At 40.9% G+C, this 17,826-nt stretch overlaps 1 protein-coding gene across 1 annotated transcript in view; it reads left to right on the top strand.

The window, feature by feature from the left end:
* Nucleotides 1-13,579: 13,579 nt before the first annotated feature.
* Nucleotides 13,580-17,826, top strand: part of cbfa2t3 (CBFA2/RUNX1 partner transcriptional co-repressor 3) — a gene marked incomplete at its 3' end in the record, with an annotated part of 36,562 nt that continues 32,315 nt past the window's right edge. Inside the window, exon 1 of the mRNA XM_080497155.1 lies at nucleotides 13,580-13,686. The remainder of the gene's footprint in view (nucleotides 13,687-17,826) is intronic.

Below are 17,826 nucleotides of genomic sequence, written 5' to 3' on the forward strand. Positions count from 1 at the left end.
TGGCAGACCTCGCAGAGTCCCTGGAGGTATTTTTCAAAGCCAAGCACGAGAACGGCTTCTGAAGTGCTTCAATTGCGGTGATGTTGGTCAAAATGGCAGGCATATCCACAGAAGGAGCCAGCGACTGGCAGCAGTACCGGAGAGCAGAGGGCCACCCTGAGTGGCAAACCATGGCAAGATCAACTTTTATTGCCCGGTGTTCAGGAGTCCAGGTGGTCTTGCGCGTTGTTCTGTGCATCGAAGCACAGAATTGTTTCTTTGGTCAATTTTTTGTCAGGACAAGAGGAATTGAGTATCTGGCTAGCACGTAAAAGCTTTGGGGTCAGACAATGTGGAGCACCTGTTCAGAGGTCTGGTGGTAGCTTGTCTCATGGTATAGTTCACCTCCTACAAGATGGTGTCCAACCTCCACAAATTGGTTTCTTTTTGCAGGGTCAGTGAGTCAGTCATTCTTTTTTTTTTTTTTTTTTTTGTAATATAGTTTAAAAAAGGTTTGTTTAGTATCTGTTTTTTTATTGGTGTATTTGTTGTGTTTCTTGCTCTGTTTGTCTTTGCATGTTCGGAAATGTGCTATATAAGTTTGATGTATTATTTATTTGTGTATTATTATTATTATTATTATTATTATTATTATTATTATTATTATTATTATTATTATTATTATGTGATTGGTGAGGGTAGTGCTGACCTCACTGTGGAGAAAGTCTTTTGTATCCCTAATGCTGTGTTGTAAATATATATATATATATATATATATATATATATATATATATATATCTTTGATTAGGAATAACTAACTGAACCATTAAAAGATTGATTAAAGGTCAAAAAATAAAAAGGTCTCCTCTCCTCAGGGAAGGACATTCAGATTCCTCCAGTGATGACTGCCGCTTCTCTGTCTGCAATCTTCATGCCGTTCCCCCCCCCCCCCCCCCCCCCCCCCTTGTTTGTTTTATCTTTCTCCTCCATGCAGGGTATGCTGAGGGGCTCAAGGCACACTTTGCCGCATGCCATGCCATGAGGTGGGATAAGGAGCAAACAAACACATGGGCAGCGCAGAGCAACCTTGATCAGAGTGTCTGCCAGGGTCCTGATAAGCTGACAGGCATGAGAGGACAGCGAGTGGTGGAAGGAGTGGGCTGTGGGGACGTGGAGCGGTTGACAATAGAGGGTGCTGCCTGAGCACTAATAGCCATGAATATCATGACAGCTCCCAAAAATCATTTCAAATTTGGAAGCTCATGTTTCACATATAGAGAGAAATAAAGTGTCCATATCAAGTTTCCTTGACATGCTGTCTCAAAGGCACCAAAAAAATAAATAAATCAGCATTTTGAGAAATTGTGTGAATATGCAGTAAATTAGACGTGTCTGTAATAAGACATGTCTGAGGACACGTGCCTAAACTGTGACTGATGAGTTAGATTTTAATCAAGAAGTGAACAGTGGGACATATATACTTTATATAAATATGGGTCATATATATAATTATAACACCACTTTTTCTGGCAGTAAGTGCAAGTGACTGGTTTATATAATGAAAACAATAATGCTATTCTAATAGCTGAAAGTTCTGTGAGCTTGTTACTTTTATCATAGATTAAAGTATTTTCTCCCTCTGTTCTGTTCCCTGTGCCAGTTGTTACAAAGGCTTTGTTGACTCGAGGAGAAGAAACATCTTAGTACTCTTTAACTCACGCAGTCCTTCTGTCAGCAACATACAGGATGTCCAACACTCACTAACATTAACATTAGCGCGTATCCAGAGTAGCGCCCTAAATAAACATTAGCTTACATATTAGGATCTGCTGGCTGCCATCTACATGTTGGTAGTTTATCTCAGCTGTCAGCAGTTCATAAGTCAGTTTCTTTCAATAACAAGCAAAATTCATTCTGCATGATTCTCAAAAACTGTACACCCCTCACAGCACTGCATGTCACGGAGCATTTAGTTACAAATACCAAATGTATATATGACTGGTTAACCCAAATTTACCAAAACAATGTGTCTGCACCACCGTTTGACTTCCAACTAACTGAACTAACAGTACAGTTACAGTACATAAAACATGTACTCAAGTAATATCATTATTACGAAAACATAAATAAATAAATACTTTACGTAAAGTAAAAGGGAAGACTAAAAGTCCCCAAAATTGGTAGTAATAAAGTACTTGCATTAGAACATACTCAAGTAATGAGCCATTGCAGAGTAAACGTATCGACGTTGTTAAATTAGGATGTCAATAAAGTGAAAAAGTACAACATCTTGAACTTGGAAATAAATATAGTTTGGTTATACATTATATTATTTATTTCTCAGCACATTCATATCAGACAACATTTTTCTTTACAATTTTGAAACCTTGTAAACATAAACTCAAGAAGCTGCCTTGTGCACTTTCATTATAAAAAACAAACAAACAGAATTGAAACAGCTCGAAATGCCGTCTACATTAAGTGTAAAAGCTCAGATTCATAACGCACTGAAAATGTGTCAGAGACGGTGAACAACTGTGTTAGGTCACATGTGACACTGTTGTGGTTGGATGTGAACAACTTCCAATCTTTAGAATTGTACTCAAATATAATCAATCAAAAACGTACTTAAATTAATGAAGACATTACAACACACTTCTGACTATGTGTATATTAAACAAGTTTGGGATTATGAGGCGACATTTCCAGCAACTGAACTGCCCTCAGCCAGTGTGTGTCCTGAAAGCAGAGCGCAAACTGTGGCTTGATTCTAACGTCTGCATTTCAAATGTATACTCATCACTGAAAAACAATAATCACATTGTTGTAAATAGTCACCCAGCACAAGAAAGAGAAAACCACATTAAACTTTTGCCAATTCAGAAAATGTACAGAAATAATATCCAGAGATTGACTTCTTTATTGTTTAACTGTGCTGAGTTGCATGCCTGACAGTTTTACATATTTGGGGATTTAATTCAGTTTTATCCTTGCGTGGCATCTCACGTTTGGTAGTCGGGATATTTAAAACCCAATTGTACAAGTTCAGGTAAGATTACCCTGCTCACCTGAGTTTTTTCCCCTCAGTTCAGCGCTTTACAGACTCATAAAGATGACATAGTGTTCCCCCCACGGGGTATTCTGGGATGTGTTTATTTTTATGTTTTGGTGATATGCATCCAAAAAGTGAATTTTCAGTTTAGTATCTAACTATCTGAACATCTGCTATCTTTTGATGGCTGGTCAGTCCATCTGTCTGCTGATTAGTAAACATCTGCCTATCGATCCATCTGCCAGCTTTTGGAGCCAAGGTGTTGGGGACATGAGCAACATTGCGGGGCCTGACACACAGCAGAGCAGGAGTAAGACAGAGACAGATGAGGAGAGTGAGGGAATTAAACATACTGGATGGCATATGATTAGCACGTTTGCCCTCTATAGTCAATAAGGATTTGCAACAAAACTACCTGTTTGTACAATGCACAGACTGAAAGACAGAAATTGATTGTTATAAATCCAGATTTTAACCTGCTATTAGTTGATTCTGATGGGAATTTTAAATCTTTCTTAATTGCATCGCATTTTTATAATGTTAGTGATATCCATGATGTTTATATGAAGTAAATATGGTGTGAGACAGAAATACATTTCGAAATATAATTTCAAAACATTTTGATTCAGAAGATACTCTTCGAGATTCAACTGTTATATGACATTTTTAAGTCTCAGTTAAGCTCTTTGAATGCATTTGGATTTTGAATTGATGGCAAAATTGACAACATTACTATGTGTCCTCGTAAGCATTTAGCTTTTCCTTGTTTCTCAGAACTATTAATTCCACATTAACCATAATCATTATGGACTACCTCCAAAATTATGAACATGTTTATTTTGGAATGAGCTGCACACCAAGGCAGTGGTTAAGAGCTCTCACCTCACAGTGAGAAAGTCATGGGTTCAAATACTGGGTAGGCCTTTCTGTGTCGTATGCATGTTCTCCCCGTGTGAGCATGAGTTTCCTCCCAGCCCAAAAACATGAATGGGAGGTTAATTTGTGATCCTAAATTGCCCCGAGGTGTGAATGTGAGTGAGTGTGGTTGTCTGTCTCTGTGTTTGCCCTGTGACAGCCTGGCGTCCTGTCCAGGTTGTACTCTGCCCTCGCCCCATACTAAGCTGGGATTTAGACAGACACTTAAACAGGATAAAGCAGTATCAAAGCTGGACGGTTGGATATTGGAACAATATTGTTTTGACCTAATCCCTGTTTTTAGAAAACACATTTTTTGCCACCTAGCTTTGAGTAATGTGTCATTGAGACTTTTATCACAACCACAACTCTGTGATACTGAGCTCATGTTCACCCAAGAATTACTCACTTCAAGTCCCCTCAAAAAAGAGTACTTTGACATTTTACTTCTTATTCTTTGCCACTGAATACTTGGTTATTGATGTCCTTTTCCATTCATTTGTGTGATACTGGTGAACCTAAAACACACTGGGAGTATTGGAGTATCTCAAGGATTTGTTCTACTACACAAATCACATAATTCTGAATAAACAAAGCACAGAAAAGTATTTCCAAATACGATTTGACCTATGTCTGTTTACAGATCAATGAAACTTAATTGGAAGTGTCAGCCCATGCTCACACTAAGCCTATCTATTTCAATACTGAGACAATAACAACATTATGGAGCTCAATGGCTCATATTCCTATGTGGCAATAATATTTGGATCCCTTCTTCTCTCAGCACTAATCAATGGAGCGGGATGGCCTTTGGCTTCATTTTTCATCTTTGATATTGATTGCTGTTCTACTTTGGAGTGTACTGTCAGTCCAATTACGGAGAATTTAATTGATTTTTCCTCACAAGCTGGGCTAGATTGGATTGGTTTATGCAAAGCAGATCAAACCGAAGTACTCCCTGGACTCCTTTTCTATGTGTAAAATACTACTCTAATGAGCAGGAGCATCCCGGCATGTTCACATCTCACCCTATCCTCAGTCTTGTTTCTCTTCTTTCATAGCAATTTGACACACGGACAGAAAACAATGTTGATTTAATTTAACAGCAACAGCAGCGGTTATTGTAAGAAATCTGCTGTGGCGATACCAACAGTGTTACATGACTAATTGTATCTGGTAAACTATAATTGCCAAGAATTATTGTGAATATAGAATAGATGAACCATCCTCTGATGTTTTCTCATCGAAGAGAAAGACTTGAAACTTCAGTGTTGAAGAGTTGATAATACATACGATTATACGTGGATGAATAAAGCAGGTGCCTCTTCATTTGGAAATCCCACAATGACCTTTACAGGAAGCCTCTTCTCATGAAATATACATGACCCTGAACACAATATGTCAGACAGCGAGACAAGTCTAATTAGCTGCAGGTAAATTCAGGAAGCTTGCTCTCTCTCTCTCTCTCTCTCATGCACACACACACACACACACACACACACACACACACACACACACACACACACACACACACACACACACACACACACGCGCGCGCGTATTATGGTCCAAGTGCCCATATTTTGTGTACCCAGGGACATTCTCTCACAGGTCTAGAAGTGCTGACTTCATCACATTTTTGGGTAATTATAGTCACAGTAGACTCTCTGTGTGGCATCCCGCCACCCACAGCTGGCTAACATCCTGACCTCTGCTTCATAGCTCCTGAACTTGTAAAATGTCAGACTTTTCAGCTCTAGCTTGTAGAATAAATCTGTGGGTTTGTGAGCAAGGAAGTACATGAACAAGACTCACTTTCAAGCAAATTTGTTGCGATTGGAGCCCTATTAGCATGAAACCTGACAGTAATATGCAAGCTGAAGTACCATATGGAGGCTTTCTTTCTACATTGTTAAATCTCACATCGGATCATTTTTAGACATTCAATCGGGGTCTTTTGTTTTGGTGCTTTTTACGGATGCATCCATTCTATATTTGGCATTATCATCCAAAGGTTTGACCTATTGATTGACAGTGACTCCAGCCTACAAGTGTTGCAACACAACAGAAAGCATCAATAAAACTTTCGATTCAATCTCCAATCAATTTTGTTTGGATTGCACCAATTACACTGCTATCACGTCTTGGTACTTTACATTTGCCTCTTCTAAGAACTGGGGACAAGAGTCTTGACCTGCTTTTAAAAGATATTTCCTGCCAAAGAAGCACTTTGAGAGTTTCCCATCAAACAAGCTTTCACTTAGAGCAAGTGTAGAGAGGCTTTTGAAAGTGTGTTTATTAATTCTGAATATTTTTAAATCAAATGAAATAATCACACTGACAATGTGAAAATAGTGTTGTTCTTGTTTTGCACAACTTAACCTGCTTCTGTTAAATAGCCTACAAACTGCAGTAAAGACATGGATGTTGAAGACAACAATGGACATGTCCGACCTACAATTACATATTGACTGAGGACTAGGAAGAAGCCGCATGCATTGTCTTTCCAAACAGAAAGAACTGAAGGCAACAAAAGCAAGATAAAGAAGTATATTACCATAACAGAAAAATGGTTTGTTACGATTAGTAGTTTATATATTACAGAATAAGGTGGAAGTCAGGGATGACCCCCCCCCCCCCATCTCTCCTGATAGTGTGTCTTCCTCTCATCGAGATCTGTCTCAGTGTAGATTGCGTATTTGCACATTTATTACTTTGGCTGCTACAATACTTTTTGATATTTCTGTGACACAATGACAACGGAAGAATGTTTTAGGAATTATTCTATGTATTCAGCTATTATTTTATTCTTTGGTGAATAATAATTTTTGTCCTCCCAAAAAATGTTGTTGATAAAGAAACTGAAACATGGTCCATTGTGGAGCTTGTATATCCATATGTACTTTATTTACCTTATAGATGTAGCTGAATTCCTGTTTGCAGTTATTTGAAATGCTTAAATGTGTGCTGGGTAAAGTTTAAAACAAGAAACTTCCTACTCCTATTTTCTTGAAAACAAAACTTTTGTTTTTGCTGTAGGTGGGGTGGAATGTTTCACAAACATTTTGATCTTGACATTAATTGTTGTGAAATTCACTTTACTGATTTTAAAAAACTGCCAAAAATAGAAACTCCCACAGTCCATACCTCACCTCATTTCCCATTGAATTATTCTGCAGATTAGAGATCAGAGGGCTAATATATTATGCATGAGTCCTTAGGCATGTGTTAATGTATCTGTTTGTTTGGTTGCCATAGAGCAGTGGAAATGTGTTGCGTTATAGCTGTCTATCGCTTGTCTCCTCACTTAAATCTCTACTTTCACATTCCTGGAGGCTCGTACTGGAGCTAACACCCCTCCTCTTTGCACCTTTGCACAGGCTGTGTGTGTGTGTGTGTGTGTGTGTGTGTGTGTGTGTGTGTGTGTGTGTGTGTGTGTGTGTGTGTGTGTGTGTGTGTGTGTGTGTGTGTGTGTGAGAGAGAGAGAGAGAGAGAGAGAGCGAGAGAGAGAGAGAGAGAGAGAGAGTGCATGGGAGCGCAGAACGTAGACGGTGCTGTCTTCTATTTCTCTGGGTGCCCCCTTGCTGAGCTGTCATCACTCCCTGGCACCGGGTACACGCCACAGCTGTAGGGGAACCACTCTGCAGGGAACCTTCGTTTCCATCTGTCTCCAATTCACAGTGGCACCTATTTAGAGCAGCTCAGCGGCTGTGCATGCCACGAGCCACAAGAAAGGAGAGAGGCTGGGTTTATGGGGGTCAAGAGAGGTGGGCATTGATAGATCATAAGTTTGATTTCAGGACTTGTTTATTTGAGAAGTGATTTGACTAAATCTTAATCCACTATTTAGGTTACCACTATATTCCTCGCACTGGTGGAACAGAAATAACTATACAGAATTCCTAGTTCTGTCACAAGTTTCACAAGGCAGAGGGAATTTTCAAACTTTCAAAGCAAACTGGTAAGAGAAAAATACAACCTGAACATATTTTTCCTGCCATAATCCGGTAAAGACATCTTTAGACATTACAGGTAACCTTATTTAGACTTTATCAGTTCAATATCTCTGCCTTCATCAGTATATATATATATATATATATATATATATATATATATATATATATATATATATATATATATATATATATATTATACATTTAACGGCTGTGTGCATCCAGCATGTGTGTGAATACAGTGTATATTCTTTAACTTGTGTCTGTGTCTGTGCGACTATGAAGCTCAGCTTAATTTAGCAGGTGTGCTTTGACAGTTCTTGAATGAGTGCCAAGTCTGCTGGAAGAAGGATAAGAGAGAGGAGGTGCTCAATATGCATCTGCGTGGGGCTCGACTGTGACAGATGGGGACGGTTTAACTTATAGAGTTCTGTTAAGATCTGGAGGTTTTGCCTGAAGCTGACAAACAGGTGTGTGTTTTAAAAACACTACAGAGAGAGAAGGTGAACAAGCCTCGAATTAAAAAAAACATTTTTTGGTCTGGTGGGGGCATTTCCACTGATGGAAGGAAGTTTTCAGAGTATTCTGTACTTTTTCCACATTTGTTTTAAGCCAACAAAATCATTGTACAGTACTTACACCTTTTGGGAGACACACTAACCCGCAGTATTCTCTTTCATTACTCCTCACTGATTAACACAAGACAATATGGCTTTTTATATATAAAATGTCATCGCTAATACTGTCAGTTCAACATCACATTATTTACACCACTCGTCATCTTACATGCAACATGTTGTATAAGTGAGAAAAATGTCGATAGAAAAGGATCAAATCAAAACCAAACATCCATTGGGCTCAAGGTGGATGGCTGGTACGCTTGAGAAGATGAACGAGAGAGGACCTTATTACGTGTCAGGAACAAAATTGAACAACAAAAAGTCCAGTTCACTTCATGGCTGCACTGGTATTTTCAACATCAGATGCAAAGTTGTGACAAGTAAAGTTAAATGAGTGTTTTATGATTAGAGTCGTGTTTTCAGTAGCAGGCAAAGGTATCCAGAAGATGGCGGAGCTCTCGAGAGTAGGTGCAGTGCTTGCAGGTAAGACACAGAGACTAAAAGACACAGGAGATCTGACAAGGAATCAATGTTAACAGGAATCATTACATTATTCCCAATCAATTATAGTATCACAATAATCATGTCCCGTGTTTGGTCTGCTTACAGCTTTTTGGGGGAAGGAAGTGGGAAGGTAAGAGCGGCAGTTGTGATTTTAGAGCATAAGCTTTTCCGGTGGTTTGTTTTCATGCAGCATGCAGGCTTTTATGTGCAATAAATCACAATCGTATGAGTTACCTGAGAACACTTTGGGGACGGGCAAAGAGTTGAAAAGTTCAGCAAGTTAGTGGTGGCCAGGTGTTTCACAGGCAGTCAAGGCGCTTCACCATATGGTTGTTTCCCCGCCACCAGCCGCCAGACGTCCCAGCCACTGACTTTCACACTGCCTTACAAGGTGAAAAGTCACATTTTGTCTGAGCTCTGACCAACATGATAAGACCACTGTTTGTGTTTCATTTGTAAAGCAGAGCACAATTAATAACCTTCCTCAAAAACAAGTGTGACAGATTTGTACGCATTTCCTCTGGATTCTTCTGATACAGCAACAAAGTTGCAGATTATTTCACTTCTCTCCTGCATGCTGATTGGAGTTTTAAAGAGGTAATGAAGTCCTGATGTGTCCTCCTGCTGGGTTTGCATTTGGTGAGGGGCGCCTGTGTGTCGCTGATAGAGGGATCTCTCTGACACGGCTGCTCTGGCCCGCCGCATCTGGAAGCCAGTAGCGGCAGCCGCTGGGGGGAGATAAGGCGAAGCTAGCTGTTAGCCTGTAACTCACGTTTTGCACCCCTTTGCCCTGTTCTCCTCTCTTCCTCCTCTCTTCCTCCTCCTCCTCAGCTCCTCCCTTCAACCATCCTCGCTCCTCGCTCCTCGCTCCCATCATCCTCCTGACCTTATCTCAGGGGAGAAGGCACCACTGGGCCGCTGCTGTGATAGCACCTGCCAGAACCAGAGCTGGCCTCTGGTGATTATGGGGGAGTCATTATCTCTCTCTCCCCAAAAACTCATTTTATACCTGCCAACATCTGAGGGGAGGAGGCCAAAGGAGCAAAGGCTTCTATAACAGGTAACACAGAGCAAAACGGTGTGTGTGTGTGTGTGCGCGCGCGCTCGCACATGCATATCACAGAGTTTCTGAGCAAAAGAGCAAAACCACATGCAGTTTAACACCTAACTTTAAAATGTATCCTAAATATGACAAGATAAGAATTGTGTTTAACAACTGATGATTAGATACAGATTTCAGTCAATTACGAAGTTTAAATTATGTGTATATAATTAAACTTGAAGTAAATTCTGTGTCACTGCATTCCACATGTTGCATCTGGTATTTTAATTGGCCATTTTTAATGAGTTCACCCTCTTTCCTGAATCTGTTCCTACTATTGCCCTTATTTGCAACCTTTGATCAGTTTAGCGAGTCTTCTTTGCTCTCTTTTCGTATAATCTTTCCTCTTTCCTCTTTCCCATGATTATCTAATCATTTTAAACATGTAGGCAAATTCCTCTCAGCTCGCGTCATCCAATCAACGGAGTCTACAACTTTCTGTCGCCCCTCATACAGGAATCAATGTGCCCCTAATTTCTGCTGCGTGTCTGACTTACGCCCATTAACTGCTTTTGTATCGTGCCAAATCTTTGATGAACATCCACTCTCTACCTGCCTTCCCACTTCATGTGTACTCATAGCACTTCATATCCAGTAATAAGCATATGTTTTCATTATCATTGCGCTGACGACTGTAGTTAAAGGGCTCCTCCACTTAACCCTCCAACGAAATCCATGCCAAATTTTAATCAGTTGCTCCGGGAAATCTGCTCCCAAATAAAATGTAATTTGCACTTTGATTTTGCCATTATTCAATTTTTTATTGACTTGGGCATAAAATGTGAACATCCTCTGTATGAACAGTTGTAAATGTGGGAAAATCCCAATGGTGTAACCGATGAAAATAATAATAAAAAAAACCACCTAAAATTCATGAGCTGCAAACACTGCGGGTTTATAGAGAAATCACTTCTCCCTCTCGCTCTCCATTTGTCCTTCCACACCCAAAGACAGCGAAAGCAACATGAGTTTGTCTCACTTCCTCTCTGCAGATGACCATCTGTGTGTTGGTTTCAGCCAGGCACTTAGCACATCTGTGTACTCACATCCCCTCTCACTTCTCTCATCTGCACACCAGCAAAAATATAATGTGTGTGTGTGCACACGCATACGTGTGTGTGTGTGCTGTTATCACGTGAGCACAGGCCACGCGGTTCAGGTTAAAGTTTAATGAGTCCTGAGTGGTCAGAGGTCAAGAAGGTGACGGCTATACTGTTGCTTGAGTTTCACATCAGAGACACCTTCATCTGTTCCAGCTTAGTGAAGTTTACTTTGGTATCTTTGATTCCAAATGTGTGACTGCAAAGTTTCAACATATGTCTTTTCCACAAAACAGACTTCATCAAAGCAGCTTTTTCTCCACATACAGGTGACCGCCTGATGTCACCTTGCTGTAGTCGGAGATTATTAAGTCTAAGCTGTCGTGACTCAGTCTTTGATTAAACTCACTGAAAGGTCACCATCTGTAAGGCGGGCTTGTCTAAAAATGCTGAAGTTGACACCGATTTTGTTTGGTGAATGTTAAAAATCCCTTCATGAAGTCACATCTGTGCCTTTCCTTTGAAATGACAACCTTGCTCTATTATCTGTGGGACAGCTTTCAAATGGAGAACCATCTATTTGTTTGGAAATGAGTGCGCTAGAGAAGTGAATACATTGATGAGAAGCACTACCCACATCAACTTCTGGCGAATAAAACAAAACTGTGATGACTGAAACAAAAGTGTAAAAGATTTCTGTTATTGAGGAAATCACTATAGTGATAAATTGCAGACCTAAGTTATATATATGAAACTATACGTCTTTAGACTTTAGGAGGAAACACAGACAGGCAAAACATGCAAACTCCACACAGGGAATCTTCTTGCTGTGATGCTAAAGTGCTAACCACTACACTACAATCTGGAGCACACAGAGCCAGACTGATAAATAAAATAGAAATAATAAAATTAAATGAAGCAATGGGATATGATAGCAGGGGATCGTTAAGTTACACATTTATAAGGAATAGACGGCAGTCTGTCAGTCACATCAGTATCGATGACAGCCAAATGTCACAGCAAAATCAGCTTGTTGAGTTCTGCATAGAGTTCAGCAAACTTTGACATACACCAAAATTTATGATCAGCCGTGCTCAAACAGCATTTTGTTGATTTCTTTCAATGAATCACGCACACACACAAAAAACCCCAACAAGATATTTAACAATAGTTTTCAATTGGAATGAGAAAACAAATCTGTTTCAGTGCACTGAGTCAGACGGTGCAGAAGAAATGTTACACATACATGAATCTAAAGGATGAGGTGAGGGATGAAGGAACATGTGTGTCAAGTCCCGCAAACAAGATGCAGAAAAAGCAAAGAACAGACGTCTTAAAATTGTAGGATGCAAGAAGGAAGGGAGTTTCTGTTGGCCAACACAGCTGGTTCCTGACAGAGGAAGTCCAGACGGAGGCTCGAGTCCTGCAGCCTACCGCTGTCTCCTGCGAGCACCGCAAGCAACACGGCTGCCTGGCCTCCCCAGAGGCTGCGGCCCTGCAAATGCAGAAAAACACACACAGAAGCACGCAGAAACGACTTCATCCAACGCACCCACTTCTTCTTTGCGCTGCAGTGGCTGGGAGGGCAGGAGGAGGGTTCAGATGAGAGCACAACCCCTCAGCCAGAGCCACAAGACAAGCTGACCTGCCACTGACACTCGCTCACACGCGCTCTATCTCCACCGCTCCACTCACACTCTGCTGGAGAGGAGCGAGGCCGACTGAGGGAACCAGGCCAACGGACGAGAAGAAGGCAAGGGAGAGTTGCATTCAGCAACAAGGACTATTATCCGTGGGTATTGGCATGCAACTGTCTTTTTTTTTTTTTTTTTATGCAAAGTTGTTTTCCAAAAGGAAGCAAAAAAAACAAAAAACTTGCCTGATCATCCCAGGAATAATACAAACAAGGATCAAATGTTTTCACTGAGGACATGAAAGAAAAGGGAAATACCTGTGTGCTATATTGCTTGACCATGTGGAGCGTCCAGTGCTGATAAGTTCTTGACCATTTCAATGCAACTCAGTGAGTCACATAATGACCTACTGTGGCCTCAAGAACAAACTAGTCAACAATTATGAATGTATGAAAGAGGTCCACGGAAAGCTTCAAGCACTCTCAATGAGAGAAAGCATCAACTGCATAATCATTTGGAGCTAAATGTGGATTTTAGAGTCAGCTACCTCACTGTTACTGCTGCTGCTTCTTCTTCTGCCCCACTTGGACCAACTGGCTGGTAGTGGGCACCTGAGTGTCCTACAAAGTGTGTCACATAAACTTCAAACTACACAGCTCACAAAGAAATCGGAGGTCCAAGCATGTCTGCTGAGGTCCATCTAGAGCACCAGAAGACGGCTGACCTGATGGCCGGGTCCGCCTCCGCTTCGACATTTGCTGCATGTGTCCCGACGGTCACACTGATCAGCCACCGAACGCTGAGGGGAAAACTTGCTGCCCACAGACTTCAGCCCAGAAACCTCGATCACAACCTGGCAGCCAGCGGCCATTACAGATGTAGTGAAGGTAGGAGCTTGTCAAGTTACATGACCTGTTTTATGAAATCTTTTGGCAGTGTGTTAACCGTGATGAGTGATCGAGGGTCCCACAGCTGCCATGTCCGCTCATTAAGCCGAGGTGATTGACAGATAATCAGTTTGTGTTGACTTTGTGCTGCATGCTATAAGGGCAACGTGAGGTTTCCTCATTTAACTAGTAGACCTGTTATTTGAAGATTGAAGCAAAGGTTTCAAGGTTAGAATGACATCTAACAATACCATCTATATTACATGTCTTTATTATATTGAATGTGCAGCCTGCAGTTTGATCTTTAGGTTTGTTTTTTTTAGCAGGGCGTTGATTCAATATTCTTGGTTGTATAAAAAAAAAAAAATTTCAGAGTTTAAAATAAATCACAGCATCTGGATTAATCTTCCCTCCAAGTTAATCTTTCTCAACGTGCACTTACTCCCTTGTCTTTATGAGCCTTGCCAAGAACCAATAAATCTGTCATTATTGATAACAAGCCCAGTGGAGCACATTTTGTCCCATGGCAATGGAAAGGAAAAGGAAAGAGGTTTTTAGAGCATTGTGTGGGTGGGGGGTCTTCCTCCGGGCTTCCCCATGCAACTGCAGGGAACCGTACTAGATCCTGGAGTTTCACTGTTCAACTTCCTCTGTTCGTATCCAGCAATTGAGGGGACACCTTGGAAGACATCTAATAAACAAGCACTGGGGAGAAAAAAAGTAATTGAACAGTGCCTTTAAGTAAAAATGAAAACCTTCATTTAGATCACCAAAGGCTTTTCAGAAGAGAGATGCATTAAGAATCAGACATTAAAAGGATAATTTTAAAGACTCTAAATATTTGGAAATGGTAAGCCAGTGTGAGGACTAATACCCAAAGTAGTGAATTACCTGCAGCGCATATCGTCTCTTGGCAGTAATAAGCTTTGTGAACGTTGCAGTGATAAGGCCTCTATAATTAGGCTTAGTCATAAGCATCCCCCCCTGTAATTCTGTGATAAAAATCCAGTTTAACTCTGGCGTTGGTGCTCCTACTCATTCATCTCTCTCTCTCTCTCTCTCTCTCTCTCTCTCACACACACACACACACACACACACCACACACACACACACACGCACACACACACACACACACACACACACACACACACACACACACACACACACACACACCAATATGCATAAAAATGCATGTGCCACTGAGAACTGTGGACCTGTAAACACAGCGCTTTGTCACAAGTGGTTTACCCGATGTAACACTGTTTATAGTGTATTTGTGTGCATGCGTGCATGTGTGTGTGGAGGGTGCAGAGTCCAGCAATATGTTTGTATTGTATGGAGAAACAGCATTCAAGTCTGAGTTTCTGCATCTGAATGCATGCCAGTTCGTGTGTGTGCAAAAGAGAGAGAGAGAGAGAGAGAGAGAGAGAGAGGTGTTGTGAGTTGCAGCATAGGCTTCCTGTGAGGGAGCAGATGTCGCAGAGCTCAAGCACAGCTGCGACGGGCGATAACCACGGTGGCAAGAATATGTCGGCACGCTGGCTCTTCTCCCTGGGTCTTATCAGCCGCACACAGCATCCAGACTCACACACACACACACACACACACACACACACACACACACACACACACACACACACACACACACACACACACACACACACACACACACACACACACACACACACACACACACACACACACATATATAGACACTCAACAATAAGGAACTGCCACCCAGCACTAGCACATATTCACAGCAGGCCCAGAAAGAGCCAGAAAGGCAGTGAGAGAGATGGAGAGAGAAAGAAAGGGAGCAAGGACTAAATCAAGGGACTTTGATGGAAAAGGTGCAGAGAATCCCTAACAAAGCCTTGGCTCATGTCTGCTGTATCATAGACTTCATAATTTTGTGCCAGTCTCAATCCCCTCAAGCTAAGAATAGGCTATTCTTGACTGTTTTCTCAGACAAAAAGAAGCATGTGACCAGTAATAACTTTATGTGCCTCTAAGAGCATAACAATCGTCGTTCTTATTATATTTTTTTTTTTACAATGTGTTGCATAATCAGCATTGTTATCAAGGTCTCCAAAGACCTGCTTACATAGTTCAAAGTCATTGAAAAGTAACTTTCAGATTACCGAGGATTTACTTTTCTCACAGCTTTTAGTCAAATGTTCATCTCTTTATGCACTTTATATACGTTATACTTTTCAGCTGCTTCCTGCTGAGGTCACGAGCTGAATGTGATCTGCATGTTTGATTTGGCACAACTTCTGTGTTGGATAGCCTTCATCGTGCAAGTGAAAGAGTTGGGAAGGGTTAAGGGCCTTGCTCAGAGTCCCACAGTGGGAGTCAAACCAGCAAACGTCCGGTGACAAACTTGCTTCCCTAATCTCTAGACCACCCATACCAAACCTGTTAGTAAACCAAAACTGTGTGAACATTTTCATTTAACATTTAATCTTTTTTTGTTTCCCTTTAGTCAAATGCGGAATCTCGCAGTTTGCGTCATCCAGTTGAATCAATAGTTTAATCCAATGCTTGATATTTTTACAACCAGCGTAACAATGGCATTTTTTGTTAATATTTGTGTGTAATAAAACAAAATATACAAAAAATATAAATGTCTTCACTAATCCATTGCTTCCTGATTACATCACTATATCTGTATCTGTTGTGCAGAGATGAGCAAACAAATACAACAGAGATCATCAGATACATGTTGATAATGATGCAAGAAGAGGTAAAATACACACTTAATAAGAAGTGGGGATAAATGTGGGAGGAAAAGGAAAGGTGGTGATGCAGATCGTTATGCTTGTATGTCTCTCAGAGAGGGGGGGGGGGGGGGTTATCCTCTTTATTTCCTCAGCACCAGCTTTGTGGTTTCTATGAGGAACAGATGTTCACAACTTGATACAGTGCTTCATCCCCCTCAACACACTATCTCCAGTGCCAGTACCACCAACTGTCTACACACACACACACACACACACACACACACACACACACACACACACACACACACACACACACACACACACACACACACACACACACACAAATACACACACACACTCACAGACAGACAGACACACACACACACACACACACAGCAGTGACTTTCTCGTGTGAATATGGGGCGTATTCACCTGAGCATCTACGATTTCTTTTTTTTCATATGTCCGCTTCTCTCTGTGCACAGGCTACGTATCCTGTTCTTGAGTCAACACATGATTTAATCAGGTGTCACTTCCTCTTTGACAGTTTGCACTTCTGTTGGTCAGATGTGACCATGTGCTGCTCACCGCTCTCACTCAGCCACAAGCACTTACGGAAGCTTTATGTATGCCTTTTACCCTTGACCTTCTACTCACTAAACCATGTGTACATGGGAATTTGTAACTCTAAGGTGTTGTTTTGCACTTCAATACTTTAACGGTGGTGTGAGAATACACCTTTACAACCAATACATTGACACCGTTTCCTATTTTTAGCATACTTTTTGAATTAGCTGGGAATAGGAGAGACTTTGTTATACGTTCAAACACTAATTTGTTTCGGTTAAAAAAAAGTGCTTTTTTTCCTGTATTTTAGTTTTTCCTTTAATAGCTTGCTAAAAATAGTTGCCTGCACAATAAAGAGCAAATTATTTTGCAAACAGATTTCTCACTTTCAACTCACTCATACAATCCGAAGTCTGGTAGCCGTACTGTAGATGCAGAGAGAAACACGATAACTACATGGCAGTTAACCCTCATTATCTATGTTGTGCTTTATCTGCCAGAAAACAAGAGAAGAGCAACCCTATTTTGCTTCGCTGAAAAATTAAGAGCCTGAAACATCTGATAGACTCCCTAGAACCTGGGTGTGGGACCGTTCCCTGCTCCAGGCCAAAGTATATGAAAGGAAGCATGTACAGCAATAATACAGCAGCAAAAGGATGCAAAGAGAAATATGAAAACAGACCATACAATCAAACATCTCAGAATCGGCATGTCGTGTCAGTAGAACAGCATGTACAGTGACCAATGGTTAACAGTAAGTACACAAAACCAACGTCTTTGCAGCATGTTGTACCAATCCTAAAAGTGAGTATTGGCCACGATTCTGGGTGATATATAAAGAAGCAAATGA

The sequence above is a fragment of the Blennius ocellaris genome (genome assembly GCF_963422515.1).
Source record: "Blennius ocellaris genome assembly, chromosome: 1".
In the NCBI taxonomy this organism is placed as follows: Eukaryota; Metazoa; Chordata; class Actinopteri; order Blenniiformes; family Blenniidae; genus Blennius; species Blennius ocellaris.